Source organism: Leucopleurus acutus (genome assembly GCF_964270905.1).
Source record: "Leucopleurus acutus genome assembly, chromosome: 16".
In the NCBI taxonomy this organism is placed as follows: domain Eukaryota; kingdom Metazoa; phylum Chordata; class Mammalia; order Artiodactyla; family Delphinidae; genus Leucopleurus; species Leucopleurus acutus.
In genome coordinates this window covers 73,824,220-73,830,444 of record NC_139158.1, presented here as the reverse complement: position 1 = coordinate 73,830,444, position 6,225 = coordinate 73,824,220, and positions in this window count along the sequence as shown.

Genomic DNA, 6,225 nt, shown 5'->3' with positions numbered 1-6,225 from the left:
TGGCATGCTCTCATTGGCCAGGCAGGAGATGGGGTGGTCCCCAAGGAGATCATCCTCACGAGCCATCTCTTGAGGGTGAGTAGAAGTGGACAGTGTCCAAACAACAGATGTCTGTTTCTGCTGCTGTATCCTTCACAAAAAATCTGCTGGACTCTCTGCCTTCTTTGAGTGATACCGTCAAAAAGGGACAAGAATATTAAAAGAAAATGTAGTTCTTTTCTGTATTGGAGTTGAGGCAGGCTGGAGAAAGCCACCAAAGCTTCAAGGCAGAGAGTGAGAAGTGGAACCTTAATATCCAGGCAGGTGTTGAAGGGATAAATGAATGCAACGGGGTGTGAGAACGGGATGTGAGAACGGGGCTCTTTCTGCTTCAGTTTGGTGGAAGCCACAGAAGCCAAGAGTAAGCCAAGCACCCACGGGCAGCACGTGTCCTCCCCTCCATCTTTGCAGGAAGTGCAGAGGAGGTGGTCAAGACTGGTTTCCAGACCCTTCGCCCAGTCCCTACCCTGAGGAGGATGGAGAAGCTGACAGACAGAGAGGACTGGTTTTGAGGAGACGCTGCTTTGGAGAAACTGCTTGGAGAAAATGCTGTGGCATGTCCTTGCTGCCAGCACCCCAGCTCTGTGGTGGAAAAGAGGATGTACCAGCTCTTCACCTACAGCCAAGCCGGAGAGATGCGGGGGAACTACCTGGGGAGTCTGCTCCTGTCTCCTGGACAAACCAGTGCCAGACCCAGGCCTATAACAGTCTACAGGTTTCAGATGGTGGCCGCTCAGCCTCCGCAGGATGAGGGATTACTGCCACCTGTAACAGGAAGTGGCTCCGGAGTGGATCAAAGGTGTGAATTTCTTCCAGGGGACTGGTTCTGAGCCCCACAGAAGCAGCTGGCAATGGGATCGCTTGGGATTCTCAGTGGCAGGCCCACCTGGAAAGGTGAGGGATCCAAGGGGAGGTGACAGGCCACGGTGCCAAGGATCTGCGTCTGAGGAAGTGCATTCAGAGGTCCCCAGTGGGGGAATGGCCGAGAACCCACGCACGCTCCCCAGTAAGAGAAGGAATCAGCTGCAAATGCCCACTGAGTCCAGAAAGCATGATGCCACGTCCTGACAGTGCCAGCCAAGTAAGGCCTTTCCTGCCTCTTATCTCTTCGGAGTCCGGTGAGGGGGGTTGAGGAGGAAGGAAGGAAGAGTGGGGGAGGGGAGAGAGGTAATGTGAAGGAAATTGGGAATTTTGACATGACTCGACTTTTTTTAGTAAATTTATTTATTTTTGTCTGCATTGGGTCTTCGTGGCTGCGCGTGGGCTTTCTCTAGTTGCGGCCAGAGCGGGCCACTCTTCGTTGCGGTGCGCGGGCTTCTCATGTGGTGGAGCATGGGTTCTAGGCGCACGGGCTTCAGCAGGTGTGGCGCACGGGCTTAGTTACTCTGCGGCATGTGAGATCTTCCCGGACCAGGGCTTGAACCTACGTCCCCTGCATTGGCAGGCGGATTCTTAACCACTGCACCACCAGGGAAACCCTGGACATTTTAATTACTGAATTTAGACTGTTGTTACACTTGGAAATGACTAAAAGGCATTTCATTGTTCTCATCATATTGTTATTTATCATTATCTAAGAGTGAGCAGAAAAGCTATGGGATCTGCCCAGGTAAAGAACCCTCCCACTAACAGTGCGCGGTTTAAGTGCGCAGTGGGAGGGGAAATAGAGTTGATGGTTGCACTTGCTGACTTCCCCATTTTCAATGTACCTGAACGTGTCCGCCCCACAAGCAAGTTCAAAGAGACAGTGGTGGCAGGTGGGATCATTGTATGGAATGAGGCTTCAGATCCGGTGTGAGAAAGGGTGACCCCAGAAGCCTGGAAATCTCAGGTGCTACCATGGGGGTCACATTGTAAATGTCCTCCAAAAATGAACCCACGGTGGCATTAGAGAAGTTAGTATGGCTATTGGTGCTTTAAATGCCATTCAGATCTGAAGATATCAGTGAAGGGCAAAGAAGTGTTGATTTGGAGCAAAAATTTTGAATCTCCTGCCAAGAGTTACCTGATCTGGTTCCAACTGTCAAGGATATAGTGAGAACTTATTTTGTGCCCAGCGTTGTGCCAGAAGCATTTCAGGGAGAAGGCAGTGAAAGCTGGCATCCAAACGCAGTGTCACTGCCAAATTCTCCCACCTCGTGAGTTGACATCTGATTGAGAGATGACCTCAGAACGAGCTTTTTGGATTGTAGCTCAGTAACCACCGACCCTGCCTGTCAAACCCAGAGACTTAGGATGGCATCGGACCCCAAATCTGGAAGAACTTAGCAACTTCACAGTGCCAGATCCAGGGGGAAAATATGCACACAGAGAAACCAGAAAAGCATAGAATGATGGGGAGAAAGAAAGAAAATGAAAACACTCTGTTTCCACTGGCAGAAATCAGTCTTTGCCAGGAAAACTGGAATGCTGACTTGGTACGCACATAATTCAATTTTCTACATGTTCAGAAGTAAAGAAAAAGCGAGACATTGGGAGAAATTGCCGATAAAATGTTTAACATTGGCAAAGGCAATATGTACATGAACTCAGCCCCATGTCAAATGCCTGATAATCTAAAAAGGTACATGCCACCACATTGACGTACAGTATGATCTCAGTGATGTGAAAATACCTATCAAGATGTCTGTCTCCATTTTTAACTAGCTTGAGCTCTCATCATAGGCAAAAGATTCGATGAACATATGCCAAAATATTGTTAGTTACTAGCAGGGCATGGGCAGTTTTTATTTTTGATCTCTAGATGTTTCAGTGCTTTGCGATTTTTCTAACGTAAAAAAATTTTTTTAATGATGTTTTTTAACCTAACTAGTTCCTTCATTATTGAAACAAGACACATGTACCTGAACTCACATGAATATACATAAAGCATAAAAGGTTGAAAACAGGGAGATACTCTCCTCTCCCAACACTCCCAAGCCCCACTTCCTTGAGATAACTACTGTTAAATTTTTTTCTTTTTTTTTTTTTTCTTTTACGTTGTTACCATGAAATATTTATACCAGGAATGAAAACCTGGATGGGGTGTGTAGCCAACTGCGGGTTCAAAGCCACATCTAAAGAGAATGGCTGCTGTCCTGTGCCACCTGGTGGCTGGACTTCAGAATGCAGGCCCATTGTGGCCAGATCTCTTTCAAGAAAAGGCAGAAGTATGGAGTTATATGTGAAACAACCCAAATTTCAAAAGTTGGCACTATCTCAAAAAATTTAAAAGCAATGTCTGGGCCAAATAGAGTACATGTGAGGACCAATTTTTAGAGCATTGAGGCCTCTGTTTTAAGAAATAAACATAGAGTGCTTTTCTTAAATTATTACCCCTAAACAATGTCTAGTGATGAGAGAGACGAGGAATTTTGTTCATCTGCATTCCCTCCGCTGCACCTTCTTCCTTTCATTTGCTTGTTTTTATTAGTATATTATGGCTTATATTATTATTCTATCAGTGACATTTATGACTTTACATATTATGCTCCATTAAAAAAATTGTATCAACTTTTTACAGCATCTATAATGTAAGGAAAAAAGCATTGTTCTTTAAGTCTCTGGTGCTAAGAAACATCCTTTATTCTGTAGCTGCAACATTCCAGGCACTTTACATTCACTTGTCCATTCACTCCTTCATTCATTCACTCCATTCATTCATTCAGTAAATATTGAGTGTCTACTTATGTGCTGTTCTAGACACAGGAAATGCAGAGGTAAACAAAACAGGCAAATTGCCTTGCCTTTGTGGAACTTATACTCTTGCAGGGGACATGGATAATAAATTAACAAATAAGTGAGCTACACAGTCTGCTGGAGAGTGACAAGGGCCAAGGGGAAATAAGGAAGCAGGGAAGGGAGAATGCGAAGTGTCAGTGTGTGCGTGAACATGTACGTATGCATGTGTGTATATGCGTGTGTGCATGTGTGTGTGCACATGTAAGAGTGGAATTTTAGCTGTGGTAGCCAGGGAAGGCCTTCCAGAGAAGACGGCTTTAGAATAACACATGGAAAGGAGCTGGGCCGTACAAGTATCTGTCGTGGGCACATTCCTGCCACAGGGCACAGGAAGAGGCGAGGACGGGAGTCCGAGTGTACATGTGTTAGAAGTGATTGAGAAAAGATGAGGTCTGAGAGGAAAGGGTGGGCACCCCACAGAGGGCCTGAGAGGTGGTGGTAAGTGCTCCACTGAGTAAGAGGGGGAACCACGGGGAGATCAGATCAGAAGAGTGACGTGGACTGACTTAGGTTTTTCTTTTTAATAAATTTATTTTATTTATTTACTTTTGGCTGTGCGGGTCTTCGTTGTTACGCGCGGGCTTTTCCTAGTTGCGGCGAGCGGGGGCTGCTCTTCGTGGTGGTGCGTGGGCTTCTCACTGTGGTGGCTTTTCTTGTTGTGGAACACAGGCTCTAGGTGTGTGGGCTCAGTAGTTGTGGCGCACGGGCTTAGTTGCTCCGCGGCATATGGGATCCTCCCGGACCGGGGCACGAACCCGTGTCCCCTGCATCGGCAGGCGGACTCTCAACCACTGCCCCACCAGGGAAGCTCATCTCCCATTTTTTAATTGGATTATTTGCTTTCTTGCTATAGAGTTGTTTGAGTTCTTTATATATTTTGGAGATTAACCCCTTATCAGATTTATGGTTTACAAATATTTTCTTCCATTCTGTAGGTTGTCTTTTCAACTTATTGAGTATTTCCTTTGCTGTGAAGAAGGAGCATTTGGAGGGTGAGTATGAGGTTCGAGTTCCTGGGTCCCAAGTGAAACCTGTTTGTCAGGCTCTCTGACCTTTCTGCCTACGTGAAGCAGGTGTGTACATTAATCCAGCATTAGTGTGACTAATCTACAAGACGGTGTTTGCAGGGATTGATTCTAAGGTTGGGATATGGGATCTAGATTGGACAAGAAGGAGAATGAAGCCTTGACGGATTTTGGAAAAGCAAAATCCCTGGAGTCAGGGATCTGCATTTAGAGGTGAAAGATCTCAGTGAGGTCAGAGAATTATTGCCTTGGGGAGCATTCGCGTATTAGGAGAAAAGTTATTACGTGGTGACCAGGAAGTGGGATGTTTGATATAAAATATTAAGGGTGAGTAGTGTTTGAGGTTGACCATGTTCAGGACGGAGCAGGTAAAGTGCAGCAGGAGGCCGCTGGGATGGCAGGTACAGAGCCTGGCAGAGCTGTGCTGATGAGAGGTCATCCAAGCAGATGCGGGAGCTGGAGAGGAGAGGGTCAGTCGTCAGCCTTGTAAGCCTTGGTTTCCTAACCTGCAAAGTAGGGGTGGAGATTTCCTTTCCAGGTCTGATGACCCATGACCTCAGGCACAGGCTGTGTTTGGTTTCACATCTCGTCCTATGAAAGGCCAGCCCCGTGGAAGCAGCAGGCGGATGTTAAGTGGGTGTACACAGCCTGCTCCTCTCCTGCAGGAACCCATCCCCCCATCCCTTCACTCCTCCTTGAAGGACACTTGTTGTGGGGACCTCGCTGGTGTCTCACTGGTTCCAGGCTGACACTGCCAACACTCCTCTCCAGGAGGGTCTGATGTGAGAGTAACTGAGGCCCCCTGTCTCTTTCTTGGTGCTTATGACTTCCTTGATCATCTCACCGTAGCACTGCATTAACCAAAGACTGAGAAGCATATCGCCCATGGCACTGGAAATGATTTTAGATGGTTCACAAACATCATATAAATGTGCTGAATCACACCACTGTTCTTTCAATCCAGACACAATCTTAGGTCGGTGCTACACCTCTCTCACACTTGCTAAGCCCCCTTTTTCACCACAGAGGAGGCCTTAAGTTCACAGCCCTCAGTGGATGACAGTATTTCGTGAGAATTCAGTGAAACTGGGTTTCTTTCTACTTCTGTTATTGACATTCATTTATTTTTTGGTACTCACCAACATCACCAACAAAGGGTATTTGACAGCATTAAGTCTGATCGTGTCAGTCCACTGTTCAAAGTTCTGCGGTGGCTTCCTGGTATGCTTAGAAGAACGTCTGAAATGCTTCTGTTTTCTGGAAGCTTTTCATGACCTGACCCCTGCTAACTTCCCCCTTGTCTTCTGCCATCACTCTACCCTCCACTCGCTCCTCCTTGGCATTACTCCAAGATGGAATCTCAGTCTTACCTCAGGGCCTTTGCACATGTTGAGCCAGCTGCCCGGGATACTCTTGCCCCAGATCCTTCCATGGCTTCCTC